General features: G+C 39.7%; 1 protein-coding gene across 12 annotated transcripts in view; it reads left to right on the top strand.

Annotated features, from left to right (window-relative positions):
• The window catches only part of AP-1gamma (adaptor protein complex 1, gamma subunit), a 792649-nt gene that overhangs the window by 589357 nt on the left and 181689 nt on the right, over positions 1-21603 (top strand). The window lies entirely within an intron of this gene.

Here is a 21603-nt window from a genome sequence, read left to right as displayed (position 1 = left end):
GATTGGTCAGATTGTGAGTAGAACAGGCCAACCCTGCCCAGCTATCATCATAAGGATAGGCAGCGAGAATTTTTCAGCCATACTCGACAGCCAAGCCAGCCATTCATTTGTCATTGGGACTGTTGCCAGATTACCTGAAGCTAGGAAGCTAGGAGCACCATTGTCAAGAGGGATTTCCCACGAAAACACCAGAGTGAGCCTAAGGAACCTGTCCTTATGACCTTCAAGAAGGAACTTGATCCGTGAGTAATCAAAGAGTGGCAAGTACAAGAGAAGCCCTGTAGGACCATGACGCAATGGATTGGGATACAGAATACCCATGGCAGACCCTTCCCGAGGGAATTCAAGGTGTGCTATAAGAACTCCGGGTTGACGGAGGACTTACTGTACAGGTCAAACCTCTCTGCCATGCCTGCAGTAGTGGTGTTCCCCAGACAGCACACAACGGACATCCTTGAGAAGTTTCATGACAGCACTGAAGCTGGATATCCAGGAGGCGAAGAGATGTATCAGTCTATCTGATGACCGGGCGAGTTGGCCTTGCGGTTAGGAGCGCACAGCTGTGAGCTCGCATCCGGGATCTAGTGGGTTCGAATCCCACTGTCGGCAGCTCTGAAGATGGTTTTCCGTAGTTTCCCATTTTCACACCAGGCAAATGCTGGGGCTGTACCTTAATTAAGGCCACGGCTGCTTCCTTCCCATTCCTAGGCCTTTCCTGTCCCATCATCACCATAAGACCTATCTGTGTCGGTGCAACGTAAAACAAATAGCAAAGCAGTCTATCCGACGAAGATTCTTCTAGGTCAACGTGCGGAAAGACGTCCTGGACTATGTGAAGGGTTGCTACATCTGTGCCTGCACCAAGGCGAGCAAGAGGAAGGCAGATTCCAGTCAGCGAGGAAGACAGCCGCAACACGCTTGGGAGGTCATAGCCCTGGACTTAATGGGTCCTTAGCCTAGAACACTATGGGATAAAACAAGACTCCTAGTACTCACCGACCCCTTTACAAGGTGGATTGAGGCCTTTCTGATACCAGAAGCCACAACAGGATGCATCACCAGCCTTCTACAAGATGAGGTATTCAGCTGCTACGGTTATCAACGGTGCATTCTGTCAGACAACGGGAGTCAGTTCACATCAAGGAAGTGGCAGCAAATGATGGCAGAATTGGGTGTGAAGCACTGGACCATCCCTATCTACAACCCAAGGGCCAATCCAATGGAACGATGGAACCAGGAGCTAGAAAGGATGCTACGAGTCCACCTAATAGACAAAGAACATCAACAGCGGGACCGTTAGATACCGCAGTCACTCTTTACACTGCGATGACGCATCAACCATGTCATGGGCTATTCCCCAGCAGAGCTGTTCCTTGGTCGACATTTATACGGCACCAGGGATTGGGAGATTCGTCCACCACACACTTCTGGTCAAGAAGATGCATCTGTTTCCCTAGCAGAGTAGCAGCAGCAGGACATCAAGGAGAAGCAAGCTGTGGCCGAGAAGGGATCCCTTACCCAGGCCAACGCTCAAGATGTCGAAGAGACTCAGACCTTCCTACCAGGCCAACAAGTACTGTGACGTAACCACTCCATCAGCAATAAGATTGGACGGTTTCACGCAGGTCTCGCACCTAAGTGGGTTCATAGGTAATCTGAAGATGTATGGGTATCCTCATGGGAAAAAATGCATGTACTGGTTGTTTTCACTGTAGATACCAATCCGTGTTTAGAGGGAACCACCTTTCTGGGAGGATTTTCTGATCTTGGCTTACCTAAGACATTACTAATCTTCCTAGTTAATTGAAGATAGTCTTCATTCTCTACCTCTGATTTTATGAAATTCATCACACTTTTAAGCATTTCGTGAAATCCAATTTCCTGTGTACTCCCTCTGTTTCTCTGCCATACATGCATAAACTCATGTGACAAGCAAGATTCTATAAGAGATAACAACAAGGCAGCATAATTCTCTGTAGTCAATCCCAGTGATTCTAATGGCCTGACATTAACCTCAGTTTGGTTGTACAAAATTGAGAGAGAAGGTTTCTCATTCACCAAAATAAGTATATCTCGCATAGATAATTCAAGTAAGTAAATCTTTGCGGCCAAAACGTGATTCAAGCAATTCCACAGCCGTACTGTAATTCTTGGCTGTGGGAGGGAAACCACTTACTTGATCATGGGCTAATGTTCCTCGAGTCATTGACTGCTTAAGATAGAGAATCTTTTCATCATCGCCCAACTCATTATTTTAGTGAATTCTTTTGAACTGAGTCCAAAAGGGTAGTCAGTGTTTAAACTCTCCTATGTGAGAGCCATTTCTTCCTCTAGGCTTCAGATTCCTCAAAATCCCAATCTTCATTCTCATCTTCAATAGCGTTTCTTACCTCCCAAATCTGGTCATCCATGGCAAGCAATCTATCAGCTTTATCTTCAAGTATTTTAAAGCAGGTCATAATATCAAATCTTGATGCAGTTTCTTCTTTGACGATCTCTTCAAAATTATGACGAGCCCATGTAAAGAAACAACAAAATTGTGTCCGCTCTTTCTTCTTTTTTCTTGATATCTTTGTTCGTCATTGTGTATGCCGTTTTTGAAGCTTGTCTTTCTAACTTTCATGAGACTTTTTAAATTGTGCGACCTAAAATATAAAAAGGTATATTTAAATGCTATGACTTCAATAGACCATAATACCATCCCAGCATCAGCATTTTCTCCATTTGACAGGATATGAATAAGACATTCCATTGAAACTTCAAGACAAGTTCAACCAGTTCAGTTCCAAAATGTACCATAAGTTTGTATATATATTATGTAAATTGTTGTAAAAAATAATGTTTAAGAATAGTTCTAGCATATGTTAATCTCCAATAAGTTGTAAAAATGTACAGATGATTTAATTCCACTTGCAGCAAGCCGTTCTCATTACCGACATTATGAAAGTTAACAGTCAATATATTCCATTAAATGTGAACATGAGTAGAATGTCACTTTAGAACTTTAAAACATGGACGGCTTAATCACTCCTTTGCAGTGTTATATAAATAATATTGACTATGATTAATCCTAAAATAGCACCCACTCAGAGCTCTGACTTGGAGATAGAATTAATGGCTGATGATGCCTGCTATGCCAGGCGAAACATGTACCATACTCAAAGTTAATGTAATGACACTGTTATAGTCATAAAGACTTAACCAGTATTGAATAGGTGGTTTCAATCAATTAATGCTCAACATTTAATAATTGATTTTCAATATGGTCAAAATGAAAATAATCACTTGTAATACTAAAATATCCTGTCATGGTCGCTAGTTGGTACAGAAATACAGTCCATAATATTCATGAAGCACAATTATGAAGCCAATTAACATATTTATATAAGAAGAGATGTTTATGTACAATCTGTAAGATACTCAGAGCCAAACAACTCGTAAGACAAGAACCACAGAGAGCATAAACCAAAACAATAGTCAGTATTGTTCCAAAAAGAAATTATATGATACTGCATACTATATATAAATGCCAAATATCACACACTGATCATGAAATCTCACGATCCAAAAGACTTAGAAAGCTGAAATTTGGAATGTAGGTTCATCTTTTGCCCTAGTGGTGTACTAAGAAAGGATTTTTCAAAATTCAGCTCCTGCCCTAGATTTAGGTCCCTTTCCATAACAGCACAGGCTAATATAGGTGAAAATCAAATTTGTCATATAAGAACGAGCCAAAAGCTCATTTTAATTCCTTTGATGCAAGGAGAACATCTTTGTAATTCCTTGGGGGCACCAAAAACCACGCTTTAAGGCCCTATAACCAACCTTCTTGCCATTGACGATTGGAGGAATTACAGCTTCCACTTAGGCTGATTGCATAAGATGTGCAGAAATATTGCGGGAAGGAGATAATATTCTCTGAGAAAATTTCTTTGAGCTCACTGTCAGTTGTCTCATTTAGAGCAATATGATTAGACATGCTTCTGTGTGCTGCTATCTCATTTACAGCAAATAAGATCAGATTTGCTTCTGTGTTCTTGCAAATGGTTTTGCTGTCTACTGTTCATTGAACTAACTTTTATTCACCATACTGCAAACTGTTCTTTGAACTAACTTGTGTACGTCATACACATCTTTTTTATATGTATTTCATTGTTATTACTGTCCACCTTTTCAGACCCATTTTGTTCACAATGTTATAGTTGTCTATCAGGCTTTCCTGGAACTATTGTATACAGTAGTTCCTGTTACTCATTGCTGGCTCTATTTTCCTTTTCTCTCCCATATCTATCCTCTATACCTAGTGAAGCACAGACAAACTTCTGCATGCAGCTATCTCATTTACAGCAGTACGATCAGATGTGCTCGTGTGTTCTATCCTAAGGCTTCGTACAGCTTCATACAGCTCACTGAAAACCTTTTATTTGCCATAAACCTCTTCTTTTCTTCTTTAGTTTTATTCTTAATAATTTCCACCTTTTCAGACTCGTTTTGGTCACAATGCTTTAGCCGTCCTACCAGGTTTCCCTTTCTGTTCATCCGTAGCTCCTATATGCTGTAGTTCCTGTTTCTCATAGCTGATTCTCTTTTCCTTTTCTTTTCCATAATAGGATTCATTAGGCATTGAGCTCATTGCTATTGGCAGTGTAATGGTACCTTATCATGTTTTACCTATGAAGGGAGACGGGTACTGTTTTCTCTGTTCCCTATCATACTGAATGTTGGCACTGACTCGCTCGTGCCTCAGGTGCATGTTAGTGTTGTATAGCACATTTTTAACAACTGGCAATGGCTTCAAGCATTTGCTATGATGCCGTGTGGAAACGTACAGAACCACGGTTGAGTACCAGGCCTACATGTCCCTTGCCACCTCATACGCTACCCACTGTGAAATTGTGGCTACTGGTGAAATATATCCTTACCATCTGGTCGTGTATTTTGAAGAGAATTTGATAATACAGCCTGAAGAGCCTGTTGAGGTAAGGCCCATATTATGTTTTAAGTCTTTTGGCCCCATGATGTCATTGCATGTTGAACCAGTCATACCTCAATATGTTCTTCCTCATCAGCAACCACCCACTGTCCGGCTCCATGGCTAAATGGTTAGCGTGCTGGCCTTTGGTCACAGGGGTCCCGGGTTCGATCCCCGGCAGGGTCGGGTATTTTAACCATGATCGGTTAATCATGTGTATGTGTCGTCTTCATCATAATTTCATCTTCATACGACGCGCAGGTCGCCTACGGGAGTCAAATCAAAAGACCTGCATCTGGCGAGCTGAACTTGTCCTCGGACACTCCCGGCACTAAAAGCCATACGCCATTTCATTTCAACCACCCACTATTGCTAGCCCTCTACTTAAATCTCTTAATGTAATGAGCCCTGCAATTTTTTTGTTGATTGCTTTGCCAATTACAAAACTGACAATGAATTTCTTTTCACTGATTGTCTTATTCTTTAGGTACTTAAGGTACTGTTGCACTTGATGATAATTTGAATTCTCCCCCTGACTCGAAAAACAGTTCAAAATTTCCATCATCCAATGGAAAACAAAGAGAAGAAAAGCACCATGCTAGATTTGTTAGAATTAAGATTTTTAAAAAATATGGAATCTAAAAAAAATGTACTGAAAACAAACCTAATGTTAATGGGGATGCTGTTAGGAAATACACTAAGAAAAATCCTGAAGCCAGTTAAAAAGCTGTTAGAATATACAATGAAAATAAACAATTGATCCCATGGCAAACAAAATGTTTATCGGGATTCAAGTATAAACGCAATACATATTACAGTAATGATATGGTTGTTGCTATTGGCCAGAAAATTGATTCCAAGTGCTGTTGCTCAGGAAAATGGGAAGAAGAAACCCCTGGTCTGTTTTGTTGTAATGGAAAGGTTCATCTCCATCGTATTGAAGAGCCTCCTCATCCTCTACACAGCCTCCGTACTAATGATCATCCTGAGTCTGAGCGTTCCTTGAGCATTAAGAAGTAAATAGTTGTTTTCAGATGACATCCTGTGGAGCTAAGGAGGTACATGAGGGGAAATTCTTTGCCAACATTTAAATTTCAAGGCCAAGTTTACCACAGAATAGGAAGTTTGTTACCTTCATCACAAGAAAAACACTCATTTTTACAAATACGTCCACCAGCTGAATGTAGGATTTGATATTACGCCCCGACAAGAGTGAGATGGCTTTGGCAATTGTGGATCAGCAATTTGAAAAGTAGAACGTTGTTCTTCACAGCAGAGATATGAAGTTTGTACGGATCGGTGGAACTTGCCATGCTTATGACACTTTTCAGTATCCTCTTATGTTCTGTCTTGTAGAAGATGGAAGTTAGCATCAACCTGCTTGATCCAAATTGTAAAGGACCTGTTACAAATATAGTTTCTGCTTCAATATTTTTACTCTTACTGAATCATTGAAAGAGGGGGTCAAGAAAACATCTTAGTCTATTGCAGTCTCCTTAAACAGTATTTGGTTGACATGTATGCCAGGATAGAAATGGAAAGACTGAATTTCATTAGACACAACGAAAGTAAACTGAGATCAGAAAATTATGTTCAATTGCAGGATGACGTGTGCAATGGAGATGGGCAAGTTTCTGATCTTGGCATGTTGGCTGAGGTACTTTCAAGTTTTACTGGTGGCCCTGTTACATGCACAAGCAGACTCGGGATATTATGACGTACGTCAGTATGGTCGTCCAGATCTGTTCATCACATTTACATGTAACACAAAGTAGACCGACATAGAAGAGGTATTAAATGTCAGACAAAATCCTCATGACATCATTGCATGGGTTTTTCATATAAAAGTAAAAAAGACGACCCATCTCTTGACTAAAGGGTCTATTTTTGGTCTAAGTAGGTGTTGGATATATACTGTGGAGTGGTAGAAATGTGGTTTGCCTCACGTCCACATCTTACTGTGCCTTCAAGACAGCATCATGCCTGCCCAAATTGACACTTTCATAAGCGCTGAGATTCCTGACGCAAAATTTTATCCAGTCCTTCATGAAATTATAATGTCTATGATGATTCATGGGCCATGTGAAAATCTGAACAGAAGTTCACCTTACGCAATTGGTGCCTCTTGTAGCTAGAGATACCCACTTACCAAGGATATGCAAATTCCAGATGATGGCTAACCCCACTATGCCGTAAAATTCCATCTTGTCTAGAACTTTCAAGGCCCAAGTTAACCTTGAATTATGGAATTCTGTAAAGCCAATAAAGTATATCTGCAAATACGTTAGCAGTGGCAGTGATCAAGCAGCGTTTGGCTTCGAGAACGAATGAAATGAAGTTACCCTGTATGGGACAGGACACTATATTAGTAGTTCTGAAGCTGCTTGGAGAGTCTTATGCTTTCCTTTCCAAGAAAGATATCCTGTCGTGCATCTGTCTGTCCATCTTGAGACCCGTCATCAAGTTTATTTATCTTACTACAAATAATGCCCAGATAAAATACAAAACCCTCAAAAATCCACTCTCTTAGCACTTGTTCAAACGTTTAAAGTAGATAACTTTTGCAAGAGGTCTTCTCTACAGTGAAGTTCCAGCCCACTATGTTTGGAAGAACAATAAGTTTAGCTGGAGGAAGCAGGGAAAGGCTGTTCCTGGACATCAAGGAGTAAAACAGGATGAACTGATTAGTTGAGTGTACACAGTACATCCAAACAATGCTGAATGCAATTACTTGCGACTCCTCCTTCACAAAATTAGAGAGCTCACTGGCTTCAACGATCTCAAGAAATATGTCAGGTATGGCTCATCCTACTTGTGTCTGCTTACCGAGCATTTGGGTTTGTTGCAGGGGATCACACTTGCAGGAAGCCGCCATTTCTGACTCACATTACAAACTACAACCTGTGACAATAAAGTTCGGTGAATGAAGTCAGAACGATCGATCCGGCTACACTGGCGACACACAACGCTGCACCTGCATAGCAACAGGTTTTGGCCACCTGCTCCCAAAGTTGTTCATTTGAGCATCGTGTGTGTGGCATGTAAGACCCGTTTGACATAGTGTGTGTTTAGTGCATTGGTTCTGAACTGTGAACAGGAACATGAACGACCAAAAGATCAATGTACAGTTTTGTTTTACGCTTGGCAAGACACCGAAAGAAACCCATGCGATGCTGGTACGTGTTTATGAAGATCAAACAGTGTCCTTGAAGTGTGTGTACGAGTGGTTCACCCATTTTCGAGGAGGCCAAGAGAGTGTTTCTGACAACCCCCATAGCGGAAGACTGGCGACCGCCATCAGTGACGAAAACATTGAGAAAGTGAGGACATTAATCACGAAGATCAGCGATTAACTGTGCGCATGATGCAGATTAACCGTCAATCCGTGCGACAAATCATTACCCAGAAATTGACTGATGATCAGAAGCAGGCACGTTTAGAGGCTACACAGGATTTTGTCGAAACGGCAGATGCGACACCAAATTTCTTGAACTGTATTGTCACTGAGGATGAAACCTGGTGTCTCAGGTATGACCCTGAAATGAAACGGCAAAGCACGGAATGGCGTTCTCCGGGATCCCCGCATCGGAAAAAGGTCAGAGCCGAAAAGTCGCGCATCAGACTCGCTTTGAAAGAAAAGAGATTTGACCGTATTCCTGACATCCTACGAAACGTGACGAGGCTTTTGAACACCATCCCAAAGAAAGCCTTCTTGCAAAGTTTCCAGGACATGTATCGCTGATCTCAGCAGTGCATAGTTATGGGAGGGGACTATTTCGTAGGACAGTAAGGTCACTGTTGTGCATTGTTCATCAATGTTGTTAGTACAGGACTATTCACTGAACTTTGTCACAGGTTGTATGACAACTATTAGCTGTCAGGTTGATGTTCTGTCAATTGGCAGATCCTTCAACATTTTGAGAAAATCCACAAAGATACTCTTTCTGATGTAGGTTCTTGTATTATTATTATTATTATTATTATTATTATTATTATTATTATTATTATTATTATTGTGATAGCTAATGACATTTTACCAGGGTGATAGCCGATATATTATAAATATGTGTGTTATATTAAGGATGGTCAGAAGGTAGCTAGCTTGCATTCTCTCTCTTGAGTATATAAGTTTAAATTTAATAATGACCTACTAGTATTTTCCATTCCAAGTTTGCGCTCAAGTTACACGGCATGGACTGAACATGTACATGATAACACAGTCGACACTAGCAGAGTTTGTATTGGGCAGTGGGAGCAAACAAAGTGCTACGTGAGGAGAGGCCTGAGTGGATGGTACAAAACACAATATTTTTTTTCTAGTCACTTTATGTTGCACTGGCACAGATAGGTCTGGGGACGAAGGGATAGGAAAGGGCTAGGAGTTGGAAGGAAGGGGCCATGGCCTTAATTAAGGTACAGCCCCATCATTTGCCTGGTGGGAAAATGGGAAACCACAGAAAACCATCCAGTGGGATTCGAACCCACTATCTCCCGGATGCAAGCTTACAGCTGCACACCCCTAACCGCACAGCCATCTCGCCTGGTAACACAATTATTAATGGCAATATAACTTGATTAGCATTTTTTTTAAATTGTGGGCTATATTCTAATTAAGAAATAAATGGGACAAGTTTCGACCTTAAGTACGAGGTCGCTCAGCTGTTATGTAGAACCAGAATTGGAAAATTAAAAAAAAAAAAAACACTGAAAAACACAAAACATCTAAAATATGTGACGAAACAAAACCCTTTTAAAGTTCGTAAATCTTTGATATCAGTAGTAAAGATTTAAGGAGTGACACTAATGTCCGTCTTTTAGAAAACAGTGTTGATATTTGTGTGAAGATAATATTTTATCAAGTTAGATGGCGCTTTGTCAATTTGTAGCCATAGAATACAACCAGTCATAATCATGATTGCAGTAACTTATAATAAATGTTTACAGGATAGGTTGACTGAGAGGGACATATATAAACACTATAACTGTTGAAAACAGTGGCCCAGTATATGATTGTATGTGGTTGTCGATATGGATCAATTGTTATTAACCAGAATAGATGTCTGGAAAAGAAAAAGAGAATCAAACAGCTGTTCGGTGAAGCAAAAGACGTATGTTACATGAGACTTACCCTCCTCCATATCATCTTTCTATTACGAAAATGTGCGCCACACTGAGTGCAATATTTTAGCAGAGGCTAAATTCAAGCATGTCCCCATTAATAATCATAATTGGTTTTCTGCCATAGGTCAACATATGTCTGATTCCAGTCATGAGTTTACTTCTACTGGACAAGTTATGGACATCTTACAGGTTGCAGACAAAGGTTCTCTCGTCACCATTCTTGAAAAAAATTTCAATTATTTGCAAAAATATTCTACAACAATTACAACATTAATAAAATTTCTCATAAACCTAACATTTTATTTGACGTAATCATTCCAGTCTATAACGAACACAAATTGAGTGCAAATAGAAACTTCAATATCCTCACCAGCCTCTCACTAACCCTACATCCCTTTCCTGCTTCCCCTCCTCTACCCCTTTCCCAGCCTATGCTCCTATCGCCAGCCTCTGCTTCAATATCGCACTCAATGTGGTGCACATTACCGTAGTAGAAATACGCCCATGAAGCTTTTTCTTTCCCAGACATCTATTCAGGTTATTAACAATCTATCCATATTGACAACTGCCTACAATCATCTACTGGGCTAATGTATTCAACAATTACGGTGTTTATATGGATGTCCTCCCTCAGCCAACTTTTATAAGCTTGTTAAATATCACATTATGTTGTCATCTTATCTTCTTATGCTATTTTTAAGGACACTTTCTCTCAACGCATTGATACTTTGTCAATATATGAATTTTTCATCTAAACATTGTCATGTGACTGAAGATGTTAATAATATACAAAGCATGTAGCACTTTTAACGAATAAGTTGCGTTAAGCAACTAACGTATCGACAAGGTGGAAAATAAAAAAAATACTTAGTTGTAGTCCAGGTGGTATGGTATCTGGCATCTTAATCGTCAACAGCGATTGCAATGGGTCCTCTCGAAACCATTTGCACTTGCATACTACGATCCTAGAAATGGACGAACAATCGTTTTCATTGGTCAGCTTTGTAAGTCGCCCTTTCTGTGTCGTGGGCGTGAATTTATTCATACCACTTCATCTACTAGATGCTATACTAGATGAAATAAATACATACGCCTCATCCCAGGATCGACCCCTCAACCTCCTGCATGCTAACCCAAAACTCTATCCACTGCACCAACTGTACAGCACGACTAGTATGTGCTGACGGAGGTAGTTACCCTACATGTGGTTACAGTGTTGCCAGATTGCCACTCTTCAACATCCTTTTTCTCCCAGATATACTCGCAGGACGAACTTCTGTGAGAGACATTTTTTTATTGCTGGTATATGAGGAGTCGTGCTGCGATGCCTGAGTGTCTGAATTTCAGTTCACCGTGTATAGTGGATAAATATATTGGTGGTGCTAATGAACAAAATTTAGAAATGTAGTCATTCAGGAAGCACCTTTAAATGATGAAAAATAAATTCTGAAGTAATTGCATAAGTTTAGGTTCCTCAATTATTTTTATTCTAACCTTTCTTCTAAATGATGTTTGTATTTGCAACTTTTCTTGTTTGAAACCATTTTTATACTGTCTTTTCTTTCTTTCTTCCCTCTGTTTTTATGTTTCTCTATTGATCCACCAATTGTATGTTGTTCCCTACTTACACATTGTTGATCCAAAACTCTACTTTTAGTACTACAACTGTGTATAATACCCGTTCAATCCTGGTCACTTGGATATTTTAACTGTCTGTTCTTTCAAACATTCCACTCATGTGTATTTACTTGTCGAATTTCATTATGCAAAACTTGCCTATACAGTATATACAAATACTCCATGCATATTTTTTGCACAATTTAGTGAAGGAAAACTCGGGTGTGCAGAGTTTTTTAAATAAGGTTGGTACGGCTTCACCTCAAACAGTGGTTGCTGAAATGGAACTTCCCATATGGTCATATTGAAACCGACGATGAAATTTCGCAGAGAGGGTGAGGGGTCCATAAGAAAGCAAATTTAGCTGCCATTTGAAGCTGTAAAGTCCTGAAATCGACACGGATATGTCTACTACGATTGCACGCGTTAGCATTAAATAATGTTTCCAGAAGCTCAGGGTAAAGTGAGCGCTTTACCTTGAGCTTTCTGTGCCAAGGTTAACACATGTTCTTTTGAGAGAGCAGTCATGAATCTGGCTAATATTCTGGAGTATGCATTACGTTATTTCTGTGTAAAAGGTTTCTCCTCTTCCCATGAAATAACTTCAGAAAAAGCGAACTAATTGAAAATCATCCTATGGGTGCCAGCATCTCCTGGGAGTCGTGTCTGAAGAAAAATAGTGACAGTGAAAGTGATATTGGAGCAGCAACACCTCACCTGCATTATCTGAAAAAAAAGGCAGCACACTATTGCCAGGTACCATTTGTTACGGATCCAAGTTTGAGCCCTGAGTTTGATTTCCGTCAATCCAGTGAAACACTGCAGTCACGTAACAAATATACTAGTTCAGGCTATGCTTCCAGTCCACAGATGAAAGTGAAATACACTGTAGGTCTTGTGTCCAAGAAGAAACCTGTAAATTTATGGTTAAATAAAGGGTGTTAGAAGTGGCTGTCATTCCCACTCTCGTTAGGTGACGTCACTATGACAAATGTACAGGAGGAAGAACCTATTAAAATCTACATCAGTAAGTCCCGTTGAATAAAGAAATCGATGCATTACAAAATTATTTTCTTGCTTTGCAGAAGGAAGAAAGCTGAAGTGGAATGTATGCGATGAAGACCTGTGACTATGGCCCTTGGAAATTTCAAGAGATTTCAGTGGGGCAAACTAATCAGAACATCTACTATTTGGTTGAGTCATTTCAAGAAAAAGTACAGAATAAAAAAGTAGAAAGATCATAAAATTTGTATCTTGTGCATATCTGCAAGAAGAAGACGAAAAAGATAAGTTGCAAAGAAATTTGTGAAAGCAGCTACAGAGTGTTTTGTAGACTACACCCCATCTTCAATATACAATAAAGATCAGAGTGGTTTCGTGTGTGAAATGAATGTGAAAAGGACTCTATCGTTTGTTGGTGAGAAACATACAGAAACAGTCGCTCACCAATTTTTACACAATTATGCCTATAATTAGTATGGCCGTCACTTTTTTTTTAGAAATCATTCATTGTTCTACAGGAGGCAACTGGAACTTTTGGTCCAAGTGTTTCCAAAGTAATGTTTCTTGCCAGAAATATAATTGTAACAACCACAAAATCAGGAAAAATGGGGAAAAAGGAATTAAACTATAAAGAATACTTCTTCCCATCTGCAGAAGAGAAATGTTTGCTACCCTTCTGTTTCTGGACTACTTATAGTGGTAAAAGGTGTCTTGAAGACAACTATACTCCAGGCAACAGTATAGAAATTCTCCAGATTCGTCCTAGCACTACAAGGGAAAGTAAGTTTTTCTTCCGGCAATGGAATGCTTTGTATTGCCATTTTTAAGAGATGTGCCGGCTTGTGAAGACTTCCAGTTTGATGTTCGTCAGAGAAACAGCATACTGAAAATGCAATTCTTCATTCATTTTAAATTTCTTCACCACAGCTCAAGGACATGATTAAACATTCATGTTTTGCAACAAATTGCACAAAGGAGAGAATTCCCAAGTTCAAAGTGCGTGCGAAATATTGCAGGGGCAGGTCCTGGAGCCGTCGGTCTCATTAAACCTCCTATGCCCCTCCACTACTCCATACCTTAACAGGCAATATCACCAAAAATTACAGTGGTTTGACAAACTTGTAAGATGTAGACTGACAATGTGTAATTCTAGTTTCAACGAATAACATACATTCCAAAAGTGAGAAGAGTGTTACTTTGAACTGTTTTTTGCGAGATTTTGGAGATTTTGTAAAACTGATGGAACTGTATTATTTTGCAACATTTGTGATAAACCAATAACTGCAGACATGTGTTCACAAGTAACGCAATATATTACGTAGCAAAACACGTATAATGGGCATTGTTAAAGAAGCTGACACCACGTTAGCTTCCCGAAATGCAAGATGTGGAATATGGTCCAGCAAACTGCCAGATCTCTCAAGATATTTGTTATGCATTTCTTGTGGCTGATACACCACTGAATGAACTTGCAGCATCCAGGGTTACGTGAAACTTTAGAGGAGTACGTCAAAACTTTTTCTCTGATGAGTCAACACTGCATAAATATTATTTACCGAAACTTTACTCTGAGTCAGTAAACGGAATTTGTTGTGAAATTGGTGACAACACATATGGATTACAACAAACAAGATGACTGATGCTAACATAGCGAACATCAATAGTCGGTGAATTAAAATGCGATCCATCACAGTTATTTGTACTGATAATGGTTCATCTTGAGAAAACTAACAGTCATGCGCTAGCTAAAGCTGTTGATGATGGTGTGGTGCTTCTGTGACCTTATGGCATCCAATATTATAGCATCTGTTAACTATGAGTGCTGCACCTCACATGGTTACAGCATGCTAAGGGTTGAATATTCTGTATAGCAAAGTGATTCAGTAAATTTCTTTTAGCAGACTGTATGCACCACATTGCTGAAACAGTATGGAGCATTTTTACCAAATATGAACAGAGTAATAGCATCCGTGAAGAAAGTGTTCGTTAAAGCACCCAGTTGTGTGAGTTTATTCAAAGTGTGTGCTGCTTATTTGCTGCTACCTCCACTACCAGTGTGCACCAGGTGGAGTGCTTGGCTGGGTATGGCATGCTATTATGTGGACACTTTTGTGCTTGTAAAGTCAGTTCTGATAAAGCTAAACAGAAATGATGCTGTGTTGAAGAGAGTTCAAGGAGACTTGGTATACATGAAATCTAACTTTGCTTTCTTAAGATCCACAATCACAAAGCTTGAAAAGATAGACATGCCACGTTCATCCATTCTGCAGGGCATTTTGAAGTCTGTGAGAAGCTTGAGAATTCTCCAGGAGATCCTCGGAGACAAGTTTTAGCTAAATTAAGGAACGTCTTCTCAGAGAATCTGGGGCACAAAAAACTTCTGTATGTAAGTAGTGTCCTTAACAGCGAAGGAGATCTGGAGCACAACGAAGATGAATTTTCAATGTCAGACATTGTGTGTTTTAAATATGCACTATAGTTTTGGCTACTGAATGTATGATTCGAAGCAGTGTATCGATTCATTCAAGTGTCCGAGTGAATCGATTCACAGGAACGGCGAGTTCACGGCATACGATTCAGCTTACACCCAGCGGACAGTGCTGAGTGGCGCACTCACTGGATGTTGACAGGGAGCCAAGCTTCCGCTGCAGCGAGACAGTGAATCATGGCATATCAAAAGAATCGTGAACGAGCGTGGCTCAGTGAGACACAAGATACACACGGCTTCTTATTGGCTCACTGGACACTGGCGGAGAGCCGAGCTTCCGCTGCAGCGAGACATACAGTGAGCCATGGCAAGCCGAAAGAATTGTATGCTATAATGGACTCTCGAGCTCTGCTCATTTGAAAATAATACCCATTTGCATTCACTGTCCTCTTCTTACAGGGAGGTTTAAATAAAAGATGGACTTATTTGCAGTGTTATAAAGGTAGTCAAAACACATTTCTGAAGTAGCTAGTAAGTAGGTACCGGGCGAGTTGGCTGTGCGCGTAGGAGCGCGCGGCTGTGAGCTTGCATCCGGGAGATAGTAGGTTCGAATCCCACTATCGGCAGCCCTGAAAATGGTTTTCCGTGGTTTCCCATTTTCACACCAGGCAAATGCTGGGGCTGTACCTTAATTCCTTCCTTCCAACTCCTAGGCCTTTCCTATCCCATCGTCGCCATAAGACCTTTCTGTGTCGGTGCGACGTGAAGCCCATAGCAAAAAAAGTAACTAGGTAGGCTATTAGGTTATACTATTTATTAGTTCAGTGAATCTTAGTATTATAACTTAGTTGACATTTGACAATTAAACTAGACTCTAGCCTGCCCTATGACTATGAGTCATACTCATAACCACTCAAAAGTACCGTACCTGTTTTATATTGGGAAGAACGGCTCAGTATTCTCTCAGTTCGTATGTCACATCGTTGCACAAGACTTCAATCATATATGGACAGACGCAATAACATAACCTACAGTATGTTGAATCAGAAAACCAGCGGGCTACTGTACATCTCAGGTAGCCTATACAAAATATGACGATTTAAAAAAATCCTCAGCTGATAAAAAAATACATATTTTCAAAGATGACTGAGCGAGTTGTCGTGCGGTTAGTATTGCGTAGCCATGCGTTTGCAATCGGGGGATGGTGGGTTCAAATCCCACCGTCGGAAGCCGTTAAGATGGTTTTCCGTAGTTTCCCCATTTTCACACCAGGAAATGCTGGAACTGTACCTTAATTCAGGCCATGGCTGCTACCTTCCTAATCCTAACCTTTCCCACCCTGCGTCACCGGAAACCTTGGGTGTATTAGAGTGACTAGCATTTTTTTCTAAAAAAGGAGTTCATAGTATGAAGACCAGATGGCAGTTATGAGCACTGAATGCTGTTGCTGCTGTCTTACCAGCACATACTACACAGATGCAGTAGGAGCGGTGTCTAATGTGCCGTGAATCAGATCACTGTATCGATTCAGTAACGTGAACGGAATCAAATGAATCGAATGTCCCATCACTAATGCACTAGTAATCTCATCCGATAGGGAGAAAAGCTTTTTGCTATACAAAACTGTTTTACCTGAAAATAGGCAGAGCTTTCTTTCTCAGAACTTGAAAATACTGGTTGTTGTGCATTGTAATTGTAAAGCATAGAAAGAATCTTCGACCTGTTTATGTATTTATTTATTTATTTATTTATTTATTTTGGAATGACAAAGTGGATTTACTTATTTTTAAGTTAAGCATGGCTTCATTTGCGATATCAAATTCACTGCTTTGTCACAAGACTTTGGACATTGCAATGCTACATAGCCTTGAACTCTGAACGGCATTTAGTCACATGACCAGTCAGCTGTGGTTATGAAGCAGGGAGCTGATACAAAACTGTTGAAGTCAACTAATAAACCTTTTTGCATAAATATAGATTTAAAGTGTTGATTTAAAGGCGCTAGATGTTCCCCTTTCTGCTTTGAAACCTTGCCAACCTAACCTATATTACGTGAAATTTTCATCTATTTTACCCTCCCCTATTTTTGAAATTGGAAATTAAAGAGGGAGGAGGGAGTGTTATGGGAGAGTAAATAAGTGGTGCATTTTATTCAGTTTTGGAGTACATCAATATGTAGGATTAATGTCTTGAAATAAAACACAAATTAAAGCCAATATTTTAAAACTTATCTCCTAAAAATAGGGTGTGCAGATTATTTGCATGTGCGCAGTACTACCTAACGTTCAGCAGATCTAACTTGCAACATGTTTGTTCTAGCAATACTCTGTTAGTTATCAGGAAAAGATTAACACATATTATATACAAAAGAATGGAAAGACAAGTTGAAACTGAGTTAGGAGAAGATCGATTTGGCTTCAGAAGAAATGTAGGAACACGTGAAGCAGTACTGAATTAATGTCTGATTTCTTTTTTTTGGCGTCGCACCAACACAGATATGTCTTATGGCGACGATGGGAGAGGAAAGGCCTAGGAATTGGAAGGAAGGGGCTGTGGCCTTAATTAAGGTACAGCCCCGGCATTTGCCTGGTGTGAAGATGGGAAACCACGGAAAACCATCTTCAGGGCTGCTGCCGACAGTGGGGCTCGAACCCAGTATCTCCCGATTACTGGATACTGGCCGCACATAAGCGACTGCAGCAATCGAGCTCGGTATGTCTGATCTTAGAGGACCGAATTAAGAAGGACAAGCCCACATGCTTGGCGTTTGTAGATATGGAAAAAGCATTCGATTATGTTGATTGGACCAAGCTATTTGAGATTCTGAAGGTGATCTGCATCAAATACAGAGAATGAAGAATTGTCTACAATCTGTATAAAAATCAGTCTGCAGTGATAAGAATTCAGGGCTTTGAGAAAGAAGCAGCAATCCAGAAAGGAGTGAGGCAAGGCAGCAGTTTTTCCTCCCTCCTTTTCAATGTTTATACAGAACAGGCGGTACAGGAAATCGAAGTGGACTTTGGTGAGGGAATTGCAATGCAAGGAGAGGAAATCAAAACCCTGAGATTTGCTGATGATGTTATTTTATCTGAGACTGCAGAATATCCGGAGAAATTGCTGAATGGTATGGACAGTCTTGTGGAAGGAGTACAAGATGAAAATAAATGAATCCAAACAAAAGTAATGGAGTACAATAGAACAAAGTCAGGCGATGGAGGAAATATTAGATTAGGATAGGAAACGAAGTCCTAAAGGAAGTAGATGAAAATTGTTACTTGGGTAGTAAAATAACTAACAATGGCAGAATTAATAATAATAATGTTATTTGTTTTATGTCCCACTAACTACTCTTTTACGGTTTTCGGAGACGCCGAGGTGCCGAAATTTAGTCCCGCAGGAGTTCTTTTACGTGCCAGTAAATCTACCGACACGAGGCTGACGTATTTGAGCACCTTCAAATACCACCGGACTGAGCCAGGATCGAACCTGCCAAGTTGGGGTCTGAGCCGTTCAGCCCGGCAATGGCAGAATTAAGGACGACATAAAATGCTGACTAGCACAAGCAGGGAAGGTCTTTCTTAAGAAAAGAAATTTGCTCACTTGGAACATTGATATAGGAAATAGAAAGATGTTTTTGAAGACTTTTGCCTGGAGTGGACACATCTTTAAGACACCCAGGACTTGTTCATTTGGTTTTTGAGGGAAGTGTAGGCAGTAAGAACGGTAGACGTTGTTCACGTTTCTACCATCAAGGTAATTTCCCCAGACTAGTCAGCCGTTTCCAGGCATGCTTAGTCCGAAGTATGATAAAAATAATGCCCTAAAAATTTATATACCCGGGATTTTTGATGCGGAATATATAACAAAATATTGATATGGTGAGGTCAACTAAAAGCTATAAATAAAGCTAGACGAAGCATGACGTCAGTTTTCGAGTAAATTCTGTTTATTAAGATAAACAAGAAAATATGAAAAAAATAGCAAATGTATCAAATGATCCAAATTTTTGCATGACTCAGAAGTTTTCTTTCAGCTTGATAAAGTCCATCTTAAGAATCAAAATATATTACAAATATACAGTGTATGCCGACACACATACTTAACGTTCCACATCAAATCTTGAAGTTTCATTAATTTTAACACATTGGCTTGCGTGCTCGCACCACGCACCTGGCTTTATATTTGTTAACGCCGTCCTACACTAGATGAGTACGTTCCTCATTCCTGCATACTTGACATTGCAGGGGGTCTCTAACCTTATGAAAAGATGTGATTTAATGTGCAAAGGGGAGACAAAAAGTAATCTAACTGAACAATATATAACACCTTGAGTGGTAAAACATTCTACCAAAATATATACACCTGGAATCATGAGCGACCTCATGAGCACATCAGAACACTGTGGGTCGGAACCACACACAATCAAATCACAAAACTGGCAAATGTACACAATCAAAGAAACAAAAACATGTCATATTTTCCAGGGCTCACCAAGAAAGCATGCGGCATTCATGCAACTCTCATTCGCTCAAAGCCTCGATGGAAAATATAAGGAAACATAATTTTACACTTTAAGCAGCACATCCTATTCAATGTAGGTTCCTGAAATAAATTACATGACACAAATGTTCCTCAGCGTGGTTATATCACAAAAGAAAAACCAAACAAAACTTTACAATATAAAAATCTCATCTACTGCAACACGTGGTGACATGGAGATAACCAATAAAATCACAAAGTATAGGCCGCTAAAATAAAACTCTCCTTGGTAGACAAACATATCACCCTCGCCAACACACGGAGGAATGACTCAAAAGCGGAGAATCAGTTTCCCAAAATCAAGCAGCAAGTACCAAAAACCCAGGGTCCAACCCTATTACATATGCCGCTCAACAGTCCAACTGAGGCAAGGCACAAAAACACAAATAAAAATGCGTCCTCTTACTCAAAATCACACTAAGCCATGTCATTTGTCCTAAATTTGCCAAAACTGAATAAGTATGTGAAATGACATCGTCTAACATTCGCTCGCATGAAAAGAAACACTACTGCGCTGATCACAAATCAAAGCACTCGCACTTGTAAATCTAAACTTGAATGATAAAGTGGCCAACTCTGTAATAAATATAATCTGAAACTAGGAAATTGCCACATAGACAATCGATCATGTCTGAACATCTGTAAGTTACTGAAATATCTCGATCTTACAACTTGAGAAACTTGCATTAATAATAAATTATATCAGAAAAATTGATTCTGACTATTCGAACTTGGAAAACAAAACTGGGTTCGAGGAACTCATGAATCAAACACTAATTTACTATCATCTTGTTAATCAAATAGTCAGTAAGATGATGCTATCAAAATTTGTGGATCCAAACTCCACCATTTCACAGACTCACCTCCACACATGCAATAAATCTCAGAAAACGTGACAGCATGTTTCCGTACACTTTCAGCTTCCCTTAATATTTTAATCTAGTCCTTCCTGACTTTAATTTAAATTCTTATTTACATTTACATTTAAGCCCTGAGGTGCATACTGCATCTCAAATATCAAAGCAAAACAAATCCAAATAAATGAGGCAAAAAGTAAGAAACAGACTCTTAAAAAGATGTTAACCTCTCAGCCGAAAACTCTTAATAAAAATCTAAGAAAGCAAGCTGCGACCTTATGCAATCAGTCCACATTTATGTTACAATTATATTTACATTAACAAGCTTCCTAACATTTACTTTATATAGCACATAGTCCTTCCAAACAAAAGCTAAATATACTGAAATTAAATGTCAGAACTAACCTATCCCTGTTTGCAACATTAAAACATGTTCACACTCACATAATAACATTAAAAATTCTGTACTCATCTATTTCGTTGACTTATCGCTCCCAGCCTTTCGGGACAGCTGGCACCCCATCGTTTTAGCCAGCCATACTTTAAAGGTATAGTCAAATGTTCCACCTTTACAATTCTAAAAGTTTTATTATTTAATTATTTAAATACATACATTATCATTATAGACTGTTATGCCTTTCAGCGTTCAGTCTGCAAGCCTCTGAGAATTTACTAAACGTCGCCACAATCCTCAATTTGCAGCTTGTGTTGTGGCCTCATTTAGTTCTATACCTCTTATCTTTAAATCATTAGAAACCGAGTCTAACCATCGTCGTCTTGGTCTCCCTCTACTTCTCTTACCCTCCATAGCAGAGTCCATTATTCTCTTAGGTAACCTATCCTCCTCCATTCGCCTCACATGACCCCACCACCGAAGCCGGTTTATGCGTACAGCTTCACCAATCGAGTTCATTATTAAATTAGCCTTGATCTCCTCATTCCGAGTACCCTCCTGCCGTTGTTCACACCTGTTTGCACCAGCAGTCATTCTTGCTACTTTCATGTCTGTTACTTCTAACTTATGAATAAGATATCCTGAGTCCACCCAGCTTTCGCTCCCGTAAAGC

This window comes from Anabrus simplex, chromosome 2 (genome assembly GCF_040414725.1).
Source record: "Anabrus simplex isolate iqAnaSimp1 chromosome 2, ASM4041472v1, whole genome shotgun sequence".
Classification (NCBI taxonomy): domain Eukaryota; kingdom Metazoa; phylum Arthropoda; class Insecta; order Orthoptera; family Tettigoniidae; genus Anabrus; species Anabrus simplex.
This window is presented reverse-complemented; position numbering and strand designations above follow the sequence as displayed.